Below are 16,244 nucleotides of genomic sequence, written 5' to 3'. Positions count from 1 at the left end.
AGAGGAGGGGATGCAGGGGTGTACATGTATGTAAGAGGAGGGGTTGCAGGGTGTACATGTGTGGGAGGGGGCTATATGGAGGTGTCAGGGGTGTACATGTATGTAAGAGGAGGGGTTGCAGGGTGTACATGTATGGGGGAGGTGGCGGGGGTACATGTATGTAGGAGGAGTGGTCACACACATGACAATGGCAGCTACTCACCTCCCCGGTGCCCGGGCCCCGCTCCCGACCTTTCTCTATGGATCTTTAATTCTCCAGTTCCGACACATTGAGCCCGACTTCAGGAAGCGTCAGGTGCAATTGCATGAGACAGGGCGGCTGGCCAATCAGCTGCCTGCTCACGGAGAGCACAACACAGTGTAAACTAATCAGAGGAGGAGAGGCGGGACTATGCAAATAGCTGTGTCTGGAGCAGTGCGCAGGTGCTCTCCCCCAATGTGATAATGTCAGAGATACAATGTAACTGAGCAGAGATAATGTGAGAGATACAATGTAACTGAGCAGTGATAATGTCAGACAGATACAATGTAACTGAGCTGTGATAATGTGAGAGATACAATGTAACTGAGCTGTGATAATGTGAGAGATACAATGTAACTGAGCAGAGATAATGTGAGAGATACAATGTAACTGAGCAGTGATAATGTGAGAGATACAATGTAACTGAGCAGAGATAATGTGAGAGATACAATGTAACTGACCAGAGATAATGTGAGAGATACAATGTAACTGACCAGAGATAATGTGAGAGATACAATGTAACTGACCAGTGATAATGTCAGACAGAGATACAATGTAACTGAGCAGTGATAATGTCAGACAGAGATACAATGTAACTGAGCAGTGATAATGTGAGAGATACAATGTAACTGAGCAGTGATAATGTGAGAGATACAATGTAACTGAGCAGAGATAATGTGAGAGATACAATGTAACTGAGCAGAGATAATGTGAGAGATACAATGTAACTGAGCAGAGATAATGTGAGAGATACAATGTAACTGAGCTGTGATAATGTGAGAGATACAATGTAACTGAGCAGTGATAATGTCAGACAGATACAATGTAACTGAGCAGTGATAATGTGAGAGATACAATGTAACTGAGCAGTGATAATGTGAGAGATACAATGTAACTGAGCAGTGATAATGTGAGAGATACAATGTAACTGAGCAGTGATAATGTGAGAGATACAATATAACTGAGCAGTGATAATGTGAGAGATACAATGTAACTGAGCTGTGAATGTGAGAGATACAATGTAACTGAGCTGTGATAATGTCAGACAGATACAATGTAACTGAGCAGTGATAATGTGAGAGATACAATGTAACTGAGCTGTGATAATGTGAGAGATACAATGTAACTGAGCAGTGATAATGTGAGAGATACAATGTAACTGAGCAGTGATAATGTGAGAGATACAGTGTAACTGAGCAGTGATAATGTGAGAGATACAATATAACTGAGCTGTGATAATGTCAGACAGATACAATGTAACTGAGCAGTGATAATGTGAGAGATACAGTGTAACTGAGCTGTGATAATGTCAGACAGATACAATGTAACTGAGCAGTGATAATGTCAGACAGATACAATGTAACTGAGCAGTGATAATGTGAGAGATACAATGTAACTGAGCAGTGATAATGTGAGAGATACAATGTAACTGAGCAGTGATAATGTCAGACAGAGATACAATGTAACTGAGCTGTGATAATGTGAGAGATACAATGTACCTGAGCAGTGATAATGTGAGAGATACAATGTAACTGAGCAGTGATAATGTGAGAGATACAATGTAACTGAGCAGTGATAATGTCAGACAGAGATACAATGTAACTGAGCGGTGATAATGTGAGAGATACAATGTAACTGAGCTGTGATAATGTCAGACAGAGATACAGTGTAACTGAGCTGTTCTAATGTCAGACAGAGATACAATGTAACTGAGCTGTGATAATGTGAGAGATACAATGTAACTGAGCAGTGATAATGTCAGACAGATACAATGTAACTGAGCAGTGATAATGTGAGAGATACAATGTAACTGAGCTGTGATAATGTGAGAGATACAATGTAACTGAGCTGTGATAATGTGAGAGATACAATGTACCTGAGCAGTGATAATGTGAGAGATACAATGTAACTGAGCAGTGATATTGTGAGAGATACAATGTAACTGAGCGGTGATAATGTCAGACAGAGATACAATGTAACTGAGCTGTGATAATGTGAGAGATACAATGTACCTAAACAGTGATAATGTGAGAGATACAATGTACCTGAGCAGTGATAATGTGAGAGATACAATGTAACTGAGCAGTGATAATGTCAGACAGAGATACAATGTAACTGAGCTGTGATAATGTGAGAGATACAGTGTAACTGAGCTGTGATAATGTCAGACAGAGATACAGTGTAACTGAGCTGTGATAATGTCAGACAGAGATACAATGTAACTGAGCTGTGATAATGTCAGACAGAGATACAATGTAACTGAGCTGTGATAATGTGAGAGATACAATGTAACTGAGCTGTGATAATGTCAGACAGAGATACAATGTAACTGAGCAGTGATAATGTGTTAGATACAGTGTAACTGAGCTGTGATAATGTCAGACAGATACAATGTAACTGAGCTGTGATAATGTGAGATACAGTGTAACTGAGCTGTGATAATGTCAGACAGATACAATGTAACTGAGCTGTGATAATGTGAGAGATACAATGTAACTGAGCAGTGATAATGTGAGATACAGTGTAACTGAGCTGTGATAATGTCAGACAGATACAATGTAACTGAGCTGTGATAATGTGAGAGATACAATGTAACTGAGCTGTGATAATTTGAGAGATACAATGTAACTGAGCTGTGATAATGTGATAGATACAATGTAACTGAGCAGTGATAATGTCAGACAGATACAATGTAACTGAGCAGTGATAATGTCAGACAGAGATACAATGTAACTGAGCTGTGATAATGTGAGAGATACAATGTAACTGAGCAGTGATAATGTCAGACAGAGATACAATGTAACTGAGCTGTGATAATGTGAGAGATACAATGTAACTGAGCTGTGATAATTTGAGAGATACAATGTAACTGAGCTGTGATAATGTGAGAGATACAATGTAACTGAGCAGTGATAATGTCAGACAGAGATACAATGTAACTGAGCTGTGATAATGTGAGAGATACAATGTAACTGAGCTGTGATAATGTGAGAGATTCAATGCAACTGAGCCAGCGTGATGATGTGAAACCGAGATACAATGTAACTGAGCTGTGATAATGTGAGAGATGCAATGCAACTGAGTCAGCGTGATGATGTGAAACCGAGATACAATATAACTGAGCAGTGATAATGTCAGACAGAGATACAATGTAACTGAGCAGTGATAATGTCAGACAGAGATACAATGTAACTGAGCTGTGATAATGTGAGAGATACAATGTAACTGAGCTGTGATAAAGGAAGCAGTACCACAGGATAACATCATATAACTGCAGGACAGGATTTCCTGTTCAATTCATGAGCCAATAATTCCTGTACAAATATCCTTAAGAGGCTAAGCTGCAGCTGCAGCTCCCCTTGTCTGACCTTTTCATATATCCTTAGCTTCCCATTCTCACCCAGCAGTGCATGTTTTCCAAATCTCTTCACAGAATCACAGGCGAGATACACAAATCAGTCATTAATGTATCTGTGCTGCAGGGAGATACAGAAAACAAGTAGTGCTTAGGACAGATTTAATGACAGAGACTTGCCTGCAATGCAGTGATTAATGCAATTCAGTAGAACAGTTTGGAGACTGTGATTACCACACCTGACCCCTACACCAACCAATTATCCCTATTTCTGATTGGCTCACCTGTGCTCTGGTGGGGAGATCTGAAAATGTGTCCTGCTGAGGGCAAAGGAAGAAAGTAACAAAAACGGACTCAAACCAGCCCTGTCTGATCTCCTTGTTTAACAGGTGATTTTATTAGATGCATTTTCATTAAATCATTTGTTTTTGTATTAAAATATTTATATTAAAAAAATTGCACAAAAGCTGATGTAACCGATAGCAACTAATCTGTCACTTTTAAATATAGTCAGAATGTAATTGGTTTAAGGTTTATAGTACCTGTTTCCCATGCTCCAGTTTTTCATGTCTCTAATAAGATACACACTTTCCTGAGCGGATTCTATGTATAAGGGATCACCAAATGAGACATCTCTCTACCAAGCTGTTACTGGTGTTCATATACTCAGTGTATGAGCTGGTCAGATGTATGTATACTTCTAATAAGCTTATCATTGTAGATTAATAAGGTGCTGCAGTGCTCTGCAGCGCTGTACAGTAGGGAAAACAGGGACATACGTAAAACAAGGACATACAAGGTGGACAAAATAAACACAGACATAAAACAAAGGGTATAGAGCACCCTGCTCATTAGAGAGCTTACTTCTAAAGGAAAGAGGACACAGCTGAAACAAGAGGAGCGAGTGTGGCTCAGAGTGGAGATTGGGACATTTGTGAGGGTGCATTAGTGTGAATAGTGTTATCAGGGATAAGGTTGTGGTTTGCGTGTGTTCTATTGAGTTTAGTATGACTGCAAAGAGCCACTTGGAGCCTAATATGGCTGAGACCAGAAGGATATTTATGAAATGCCGACCTGTCAACAGAGAGTTTGGTTCTTGAGACTAAGAGCTGCACAAAGCAACTATGTGATAAATGAATACAGGTGATTGTGCTTTACATGAGTTACTGTTTCAGCAAGTCGCATATACAGAGTGTTGTGTGTATAGGTTAGTACAGAATAAATGTGTATACATGACCTGCATATCATTATTATTATTATTATTATATAAGCTGTATACTTATTGTGTATACAAGTGAACAGGCTGCATTTGTTGTATGATTAGGTACAATGTAATTTATTTTGAATGTACAGAGAAAAGTTAAATGTGGTAAAAAAATGAAGTATATGTATCAGCCCCCGTGGTGTATGGTGAACACCCTTCATGAAAAAGGACTTTTGCCTGTAACCTTTCAACAGATGATTTCAGGCAGATGTCCAATATCTGTAATTGAGCTATTCTGGGTACTAGAACCTTATGGAATCATTTAATTGGACAACATTTTTGACTGACATTACTTTAACCTGAGACACATGATGACCCTGACATTGTGCTTGATTAGTGTGAAGCTGATCGTTTTCCTATTTTTGCTTTTTATTTTATTTTCTATTTTTTTTACTGTGACATGTCAGTCAGATCCTAGTGTCTTCCTGTCACATAGCCGGGACATGGCAGGTCTGGAAATGGGTCTAATTGTCCAGAAATTTTACTCACCTCCTACCTCACATCTACACAAGTGTATGTACACAGATCCCTGCAGTCCCTATACTGGCAGGACATTCCTGATTTTCTTAGATTCAGAAAGGGGTGTGGCTGTGTGGACATGGGTAGGACACATCATGGGAGAGGCTTATTGTTTCCCAATTGTGTTTATTAAATGTTGGGAAGTATGACATATATATGCATACAATGGTCGAAGTGGAAATTTAGAAGTCGTGGAATGTGTGTGTAATAAATATATATATTTTTATTTTTTTTCTGTATTAATGACTCCACTTATCCAGTAAAGGTATCAATAAACCCCATCCCAGGCCCTGTAGTTGATTTGACATTAATCTCGGTCTCCACGTAACTGCCCCCCGCTAACATTTTTGGGTGACTGAAAGGGGGTGTGGCCTGTGAAAACAGGAGCGGTGCTCACTCGAAATGGTCCTGGTTTGGGCATGGTCTGAACAGATTGTTGACCTGCAGCCATGTTGTTTCCGCCACTGTTTCAGAATCTATTCACCTAATATCACCAGACACTATTTATTTATTTTTAGGTAGAATTATTGATGATGATAATGATCTAACTTGCTGATCCAAGGTTTGTCAGCGTTTACCATGGCTTGCTTAAAATACTCAGAAAACAGGAACAGACATTAAACTGCATTTTAGAAGCCCCTCTTTTTGTCTATTCTAAAAATAAAGACGTCACAAACATAATTAAATCTTGCTCGACAGTCCCAACTTTTGCTGGCTGCGGATTGCGCCTGGACAGAACTGGGCTGTATTATATACTGTGCTGTATTATGGACCATTTTAGATGGTTACTGCCGCTATTTTAATGCAACAAAAATAATCTACTTTTTTCTTACAGATCCTCTTATTTATCCAGCAAGTCAGTGACTTTAGTTGTGGGATGAACTTCTGCAGAAATATGGAAGCAAGCACAGAGCAACCTGTAAGGAGTTTTGCCAAGATCTACTTTAACAGAGGTAAGACTCACACAATACGTCTTCTGCTGCAACATGTAAGTAATATTTTGTCAAGTTCATGTTTGAGAAGTGAGCAGCTTATATAAGTTCTACATTTCACTGTTTATCTATAAACAAGAGAGATGATGCGCTGTCTATAGACGCAACAACTGTTCCTGGAATCGGGGACTGGGGGTGATAGTGTATGTAACCTGCTCATTGTGATAGATGTCTTTGTGATTTTAATTAAAAGGTAACTTCTCAACATTGCTGCCAATTGTCAAAACATTCACTGACAGGGAAGTAAAGTATCTGTCAGTTCAGGAAAAATCTTACCGGTACCACTGAACTGGATTGACGGAGTTTGGACCTGGGTAGAGCTGTAAATCTCTTATTTCTAAGACCCCTTGTTACCTTTTTTTGTTTGTTGTTGGGTTTGTTTGGTTTCTTTAATGCGCAATAAATGTCAGCAAAATTTGGTGTCTGCATGTGAGAAATATTTTAAAGTGCTGGAACGTTTCCCCAACAAAAACACAGAAACATGTAGTCTTTATAGGTTGTCTGCTGGAAGCAGTGACGTCCCTGCGGAACGCCAACGCAAACGTCCTAGTTCCAAACTAACGGCAAAATGTCCCAACTTTCACGTCGGGAAAATCGAAACTCCACAGCCGAAAAAATCAGGATTGTAGGCAGGTGAATCATTGCATTTTCATGAATATTGATTACTGTTGATAAGATTTATATGTACCATAGTATCTGGTTACCGGTAAATCGAGGACTCCACGCTCCGCATCATTTATCAAACTCAAATCAGCATTGACTACGCCGGGTGATGGTATTGATTTCTTACACACTTGTAAAACATTTGTCATTGTGGATTTTCCGAGACTGAACTTCCATAAATAAATCAATACAGAAACCAAATTAATAATCAGACTCCTGTGATCACAAGTATCAGTCACATGGCTACTTGGGGCTAATGCTTGATGGGGCATATTTTATAGCTGTGTTTTGTTCAGTATGCGCTGTTCAGTGTTCATCCTGGGTTACCCTGAACAGCATTAGTGAGCGGCTACTGTGATCATTATGGGGATCAGTTATCCCTTTGTGAAGCGCGAGTCATTTTCACTTCGTGTCTCGTTAGTAGTACTCCAGGAACTGTACACTTAAATCGTTTTCCCCCCGAGATCCCCCGTTTCTGCAATTTAGCACCTGCAAATACTTTTAGCTCACCACTGACATGGGTGTGAGCAGGAGGACCAATAGGAAGGTGCAATCTCTGAGTCCACTGACTCACACACCCCTCTACGGCTTTGCCCAACCTCCCACTTTCAGCCTACATGCGGCCATTTTTCCTGGGTCTCCAGTGAGGGGAATGCTGGGTAGGGCGGAGCTGTAAAGATGAGTTGTACGTTCTACTTAACAGCAGTTGAACGGAACACAGCTCAGAGGGGCAACATAGGCTGGGTGCCCACCTCTATATACCCTACGAAGTGGCATCACTCACTCTGAGCCTGCCCAACCTTACTGCTCCCAATCAGGTGAGACCGAGATTGTAAACCTAATGTAAATCGTTCATCATTCTGATTGGTTTGTCTAGGCCTGTGAATGTTCTAATGATCTGATTGGCTGCAGGTTGGGCTAGGCCTGTGAACGTGCTATTGCCACTCTGTTTGTGTCTTCCACTTCCGTTTAGGATTTCCTCAGGTTCTTCTACTATTCCACCTAGCCCAGTTTTCTTCAGTCCTGACCTACTTTACGTTGCACATTACCATCACTCTCTCTCCCTGTCTCATAATAACTTGATCTGTATTACCAAATTATCTGTGTATAATGTGTTAATTAGCAGATGTCTGGTCTTTGTATAATTATGTTTATTTTTATAATGTACTATGGATCATTGTTGTGTATTGTATACTGCTGTAAATGTCATGTATGACCCTGCGGACCCTTTAGCGTGTTTTCATTGCTGGACAGAGACCAGGAGTAGACTGCGCCATGGGGGGTTTCTTCCCCTCAAATTTACTTTGGAATGTTTGATGCGTTTTACCATCTTCTATGTTTTGCTGTGTAATTACATAACTCATCATTGTGTCCTGTTGTCAGATCTAAGCTGCAGGTCCCTGGAGGCTGGATAGAGTTGTCTTAGCGTATTCAAAATATTTCTGGACACATTGGGCCTAATTTATTAAGGAAAGTTAAGCAAAAAATTGAGTACGTTTTCTGGACAAAACCATGTTCCAATGAAAGGGCTGCAAATTAGTTTATTATTTTGCACATAAGGAAAATACTGTCCTTCATGTAGCACACAAATATTTGATGGCTTATTTGTACACTGAAATTTAAAGTTGATCTAGGACATGCCCTACCCAAACTATAAATCTGCCATCACATTTTAAATTTACCCCCCCCCCTCCAATGAAACATGGTTTTGCCTTACTTGCATACTTTTGCTCAACTTTCCTTAATGAATCTTGCCCATTATTCATATACCTAAATAGACCTCTTAACCCAGCAGCTAACAGTACTTATCACCTAAGATCTACTTCCAGAAGCCAGCTAATGGTTCTTAATTTAAAAAGAATACTAGGTGTTGCCCATAGCAATCACTCAGAATCTAGCTAACATGTATCCAGTACAGTCTAGAAAATGATAGATAGAAAATGATCCAACTGGTTGCTATGGGCAACACCTCCACTTTTCCTTTTTTATAAGTTTCAGTAAATCTGTCGCTAAAAGTCTTTTATGTTCTTATTTTTAGTATTTTCTCGCTCAGGACTGGTCTTGCATGTGCAGCATGTTTTAAATATCCACAAACATTTCCAATAATATTCAAATCTGGAGACCGTGATGACCCTTCCACAACCTTAATCTTTAATTTCTGTGTTTCGTGATTGGTTTAGTGGTAGGTTTTGGATGGTTGTCTGGCTGAAATATCGGACCTCTGGGACATAAGTTTTAGGATTTATTGGCGATTAGTTGACTTTTCTCATTTCCACTTGGACAATATTTTCTGTCTACTCAGCGGCCACATAACACCAAAGTATAATAGATTGACCTCATGGTTAATGATGGGAAGTGAATCCTTTGTTATCGGCCCACAATGCTTTCTTCCAAAGCGTTTCTGGTACATCTAAGTGTTTTCTATACTTCAGACACTGACTTTATGACAGATAATGTAGAACATACCGACGACTTCCATGCAGATTATTTTTGTAAAAATTCCTTTGTTATTCTATAAGACAATTATATTTTGAGGCCTTAAACAAACAAAAGTATAAATTAACTAACTGAAAGGGCGGCCATATAATGGGATACGCCACATTTACTGCTCCATTTTATTTCGGTTTCTACCCTGCAGAAGTTGCCCGAACGTTTTGCATACAACTCTATAATTATGTATATACCTGTATGTGTCTGTATTATAGTTCAAACCTTACAGAAGAGCAGACATTTGCCCCAGAAGATCAGGCTATTGCCCCTTCCTACACCATGATTTGTTGATGCAAATTGTCATTAAGCCACACCCACCTTTTATCGCTCTACTTAGCGGAGGACGGGAATGAAAAGTCGGCCCCTATGTGTGTATATATTTATATGTGGTACGTACAGCTCTTTCATCTGCTACAGAACTTCATTTAAGCACCTTTTTCACATTCTTCGTGTAATGTGGATGATGGCGTCTAAGTCTTGTGCCGGAAGGCGTTTCCTTTGCATGTGCCAAACGGAAGTCCATGATGCTGGCGTACCACTGCATTATTAGAGATATACATAGTAACATAGTTGATGAGGTTGAAAAAAGACACCAGTCCATCAAGTTCAACCTATTTTGGATCTCCTGCGATCCTGCACTTATATTTGAAATTAATCCAGAGTAAGCAACCGCCAATCTGTTTCAATTGTGAAAATCCCTCCAGACTCAATATTGCAGTCCTATTTTTACCCTATATCCACTAATATCCTTCATTTTAAATTAATGGTCGTATCCCTGGATACACCTTTCCATTGAAAATTTGTCTAACCCTTTCTTAAACATATCTATTGAATCTGCCATCACAACCTTTCCTGGCAATGAATTTCATATCTTGACTGCCCTTACTGTAAAGAATCCCTTCCTTTGCTGGTGGTGAAATTTCCTCTCCTCTAACCTTAGGGGATGACCACGTGTCCTGTGTATGGTCCTTGGGGTAAAAAGTTCCCATGAAAGCTCTCTGTATTGACCCCTAATGTATTTGTACATAGTAATCATATCTCCCCTTAGACGCCTCTTTTCTAAAGTAAACATGCCTAAACTGGCTAAACTTTCCTCATAACTTAATGACTCCATACCCTTTATCAATTTTGTCGCCCTTCTCTGAACCCTTTCTAGTTCCAAATTATCTTTTTTATAGAGTGGTGCCCAGAACTGTACTGCATATTCAAGATGAGGTCTTACCAACGATTTATACAGTGGCAAAATTACACTGTCTTCCCTTGCATCTATGCCCCTTTTTATGCATGCCAATACTTTGTTTGCCCTTGCAGCTGCTGCTTGACATTGAGCACTATTGCTAAGTCTACTGTCTACGAGCACTCCCAAATCCTTTTCCATTATAGATTCTCCTAAATTAATTCCATTTAATTTATAGATTGCGTTCTTGTTTTTGATCCCTGAATGCATAACCTTACAATTATCTGTGTTAAACCTCATATTCCATTTAGCCGCCCAATCCTCCAGTTTATTTAAGTCCCTCTGTAGAGAAGCTACATCTTGCTCTGATTTTATTACCTTACAGAGTTTAGTGTCATCTGCAAAAATAGAAACTTTACTCTCTAAACCATCACCAAGGTCATTAATAAATATATTAAAAAGGAGTGGTCCCAGCACGGAACCTTGAGGTACTCCACTTAAGACCTTTGACCAATTAGAAAATGTTCCATTTATCACAACCCTCTGTTCCTTATTCTCTAACCAGTTTTTCGATCCAAGTACATATTTTGATTCCTAGACCCAGTTCCCTTATTTTGTAAACCAACCTCTTGTGTGGCAGTGTATCAAAGGCCTTTGCAAAATCTAAGTAGACCACATCTACTGTCCTGCCCTGGTCTAAGTTCCCACTAACTTCCTCGTAGAAACTAATTAGATTAGTTTGACATGACCTACCCCTCACAAATCCATGTTGATTCCCACTAATAATTTTATTGCGTACCAAGTAATCCTGAATACTGTCCCTTAAAATACCTTACAGTAGTTTCCCCACTATTGATGTCAGGCTTACAGGTCTATAATTCTCTGGTTGTGATCTCGTCCCCTTTTTAAACAACGGCACCACATCTGCTATTTGCCAATCCCTTGGTACTGAGCCTGATGAGATTGAATCTCTGAAAATTAAGAATGGCGGTCTAGCTATTTCCGAGTTTAGCTCCATAAGGACCCTTGGGTGTATGCCATCTGGACCTGGAGCTTTATTTATCTTAATATTCTTCAGTCGCCTTTGGACTTCTTCCTCTGACAACCAAGTATTAATTAATGGCATGGTTTAATTTCCATTTTTATGTATTACTCCTGCTATTTGTTCCTCTCTGGTAAATACTGAAGAAAAGAACGTGTTTAATACCTCTGCTTTTTCCTTAGTATCATTTATCAATTCACCCATCTCGCTTCTTAGGAGTCCTATATTATCTTTTTTAATCCTTTTGCCATTTATATACTTAAAAAACTTTTTGGGGTTTGTCTTACTTTCTTTTGCAACATGCCTTTCATTTTCTAATTTAGCCAATCTAATTTCCTTTTTGCATGTTTTATTACATTCCTTGTACCTACAGAAGGACTCCTCTGACCCTTCAGACTAAAACAATTTAAATGCACGCTTCTTCCTTTGCATTTCTTCCCTCACCTTTTTATTTAGCCATATTGGTTTAGACTTAATTCTTTTACATTTATTTCCCATAGGAATGAACTTATACGTGTATGTTTCCAACAACATTTTAAAGACAGCCCACATTTCTTCCGTATTTTTTCCTTCAAAGACTCTTTTAGCATATTAAAATTTGCCTTTCTAAAGTTTAAAGTCCTAGTTGATCCCTTATACCGTTGTTTCTGGAAACTAATTTCAAATGAGACCATATTATGATCACTGTTTCCCAAGTGCTCCTTTACTTGAATATTTGATATTACGTCTACATTGTTTGTTATTACTAGGTCCAGTATAGTCCGGTTCCTAGTTGGTTCCTCTACTAATTGGGACATGTAATGGTCTTCTAGCGTGCTCAGAAACCTATTTCCCCTAGCTGTACCGCAGGTCTCAGTACTCCAATCAATGTCCGGATAATTAAAATCCCCCATAATTAAAATTTGACCTAGTTGTGTAGCCTTTTCAATTTGCTGAAGAAGTTGGGCTTCCTCAATCGTACTAATATCTGGCGGTTTATAGCATATCCCTATCAGAAACTTCTCTGAACTTTTTCCTCCGCCGGATATTTCCACCCACAATGCCTCTATATTATCACCAATATTCTCGTATATAACTTCCTGAATACTTGGTTTTAATTCTGGCTTAATATAAAGACATACTCCTCCTCCCCTTTTATTTACCCTATCCCTCCTGAAGAGAGAATAGCCTTCCAAGTTGACTGCCCAGTCATGTGTATCATCCCACCAGGTCTCAGTAATACCTATAATATCATACTGCTCATTTATTGCTACTAGTTCTAACTCCCCCATTTTACCTGTCGGGCTTCTTGCATTTGCAGCATAGACTTAAGTCTATTGCCTCCCTTAGGTATTTCTTTTTGCTTTAAAAAGGGACTCTCCTTATCGGCTATGCTTCCCTTTCCCCCCTCTCCACCCCCTTGACTCTTGTTAAATTCCTCCTTACTACTCTCAATGTCTGTCCCATAAATACTTGCTTGCCCCTCCCCCCCAGAGCCTAGTTTAAAATCTCCTCCAACCTTCTAACCATCCTCTCCCCTAGCACTGCAGCCCCCTCCTCATTCAGGTGGAATCCATCATGACAATAAAGATGGCAACTGACCGAGAAATCAGCCCAGTGCTCTAAGAATCCAAAACCCTCCTTCCTACACCAATCTTTAAGCCACTCATTAACCTCCCTAATCTCCCGCTGCCTCCCTGGACTAGCGCGTGGCACAGGTAGTATTTCCGAAAATACTACCTTGGATGTCCTTGCCTTAAGTTTGCGACCTATGTCCCTGAAATCATTCTTTAGGACACCCCTTCTTCCTCTAACTCGGTCATTGGTGCCAACATGCACCAAAACCACTGGGTCATTCCCAGCCCCTCCCAACAATCTGTCCACCCGATCCGCAATATGCCGAGCCCGAGCACCCGGGAGACAACACACTGTTCGGCATGCACGGTCCTGGTAACAGATAGCCCTATCTACCTTCCTAATAATTGAATCCCCTACCACCACAATCTGCCTGGGTCCCTGAGTAACTTTGGTCCCCTCTGTGCTGGAGAGACCGTTCCCCTGGTTGCTAGAGGAAGCAGTCTCGTCCAACTCTACCAATTCTGAACTGCCTTCCACAGTATCTTCATCCAATCTGGCAAATCTGCTGGGATTGCCTAGCTCAGAACTGGCCTCTTCCTCCCTCTGCTACCCCTAGTAACTGTTACCTAGCTGCCTACCTGTGCATCCTCCTCTGTCTCTGCTCCACCCTGCTCAGATAACGCATTAACGGTGAGCTGTAAACTCTGCTCCAGGTTGGCAATGTCTCTCAATGTTGCAATGATCTGCTTTAGATCAGTTACCTGGGCCTCCTAAGAGACCAATTGCTAACATTTCTCACAGAGGTATAAAGCTTGGAACACTTGCTCCAAGTGTGCATACATACATATATATGTATGTGTTTGAGTGTGTGTGTGTGTGTGTGTGTGTATATATGTGTGTATGTATATATATATATATATATATATATATATATATATATATATATATATATATATATATATATATATATATATATATATATATATTCTAATTTACACACACACACCTTGTGGGTCACATGTGCAATAAGATACCTATTTGCTAGTGAAGCATTTCAATAAGCAATTTGCATAATTGATGGTTTATATTTAGGAGGGTGAGAGACTTTAATGCTGAGTTTTGTCATTGGTTTTTTTTTTTTTATTGAAAATTAATTTTGTATAAAGTTGCAAAAAACATACAATACATTACATTCAAGGTACAAGATGTGACATCATACACTATACATCAAGTACTGTACTAACCATGTGTCACTTAAACACAACAGTTTCAAGCAAGCAATGGTTGTGGGGGGAGGTAGGTGAAGGGGGGGGGGCATAGGTCTGAAGCTTTATTGAGAGACAGACACAAATATAGGGTAGGATGCATAAATTAAAGGCAAAACATTTCAACAAAACTTGAAACCGTGATGGGGGTAAGGGAGGGGGAGACACAGGCGTAAAAGGTTTATTGAAAAACAGACACATGGGGGAGAAGGGAAACAAAATCAGTCATTTTCCTCTTCCTAGGGACTGTCCATGGTGTTATAGCAGGGTGTGGATCAGCCTGCGACAGTCCTGGATGTTCATCGTCTCCCTTTTTAAAAGGAGGAGGTTCCTGGATAGCCATCCATGCAATGTCTTTATGTCTTTTTGTCAGCCTCTTAGAGGCCACATTCTCCTAAACATGTTTAGCAGTTGCTGCAGGGAGCCCTGGAACAGAATCCATAATGTCCTTCGCTCTGATGAGCTTTGTTGTGAACTTAGAGGACTTAGTTCTGTATAAGGGTTAACCCATCACATAATTGTGGGGAATAAGGCCTAAATCATAACTGCAGTGTAAATATGGTATATCAAATGAATCCATTGATAAATTGAGCTACGAAAGTGTAAAATGCGAAGTCAGATGGACTGTTGTATATTTATTTGGGGGCTCTGCACATCTGTGTTAGAAGATAGCAGTGTCACATGTAGCAGCTTCAAAGGCCTCTGCGGTGAGTTATATCCTGACACAAGTGAATAGACTTTGTGGAGCCGTTCACAGCTTGACATTCTTGCAGACAAAGGCAGCATCTGAAGGCTGCCTATACAGGTATATAGATATATGAACTTCAAGGAAAATGTCTTCATATTTCATATTTTGGGAAATCTGTGTGGCACTCCTTACTGAGGAGCAGATATTACACCAGGGTTGTGAATGACAGATACTGGCAGTATTAGGGCACAGCTATAAACACATGTCTTTGGGAAAGAGAATTATGACAATGTAATAGACATCATGTTTGGTATTTAAAAGTGCGGGAGATTATGACTGGTTTATCAAAGGGGGAGTTATGTCTTTGGGATATATCAGTGAAGACTATCCCATTTCATTTGACTTAGAAAAACATGTGTTGGGAAGGTAGCAAATTGTCAGTCTTTTGGTAAAATCAGTCCAAATTGATAAGCTATCCATCTTCCAAGCCAATTTCCCATGGCACAGATTATACAACTCGTAGGTTATACTCTGAATTTAATTTATTATTTTTTTTAAACTGTTTTGCTTGTGTATGTTATATCAATTGTTTATTAATTCTTTTTATATTTTAATGCCCTGTATTCTTTGTATATCTTTGTATATTAAATTTATAAATTTATTAAGTGGCGTCCTTTATACTCTAACAAATCCATTAGCCTGTTAAGAAGATTAAAGCTCGACCAAGTTAACCCTTTGAAAGCCGGTATGTGACTTGTTAATACAATTGGCTAACAAGCCTAATGTGTGCTTGCATTTACATTTGGGTAACAGACTGGAGGTGTGACGAGTTAACGCTTCGATCGCTGGTGTGGGCTTTGCTAACCTGTGGGTCGCCAGAAGCTTTGTGAGCCAGTGTGGGACGGTGTATTGGGGTCCTATTGCCTGTATTCAATAGGTGATGGCAAACCTGATGTGTGTGGAGGAGTGTGAGCGCTGTTTTGGGGCGATT

At 39.7% G+C, this 16,244-nt stretch overlaps 1 protein-coding gene across 5 annotated transcripts in view; it reads right to left on the bottom strand.

Annotated features, from left to right (window-relative positions):
* The window catches only part of RALGPS1 (Ral GEF with PH domain and SH3 binding motif 1), a 312,153-nt gene extending 311,847 nt beyond the window's left edge, over positions 1–306 (bottom strand). For 4 of the 5 annotated variants that reach the window (XM_075185799.1, XM_075185803.1, XM_075185804.1 and 1 more), the window contains exon 1: positions 203–306. The gene's annotated coding sequence lies outside the window, so the exon portion shown is untranslated. The remainder of the gene's footprint in view (positions 1–202) is intronic. The other variant, XM_075185807.1, reaches the window with a different exon arrangement.
* Between the last annotated feature and the right edge of the window lie 15,938 nt (positions 307–16,244).

The sequence above is a fragment of the Mixophyes fleayi genome, chromosome 9, assembly GCF_038048845.1.
Source record: "Mixophyes fleayi isolate aMixFle1 chromosome 9, aMixFle1.hap1, whole genome shotgun sequence".
Taxonomy (NCBI): Eukaryota; Metazoa; Chordata; class Amphibia; order Anura; family Limnodynastidae; genus Mixophyes; species Mixophyes fleayi.
Note: the sequence above shows the minus strand (reverse complement) of the source record. Positions and strands in the feature narration are given on the sequence as shown.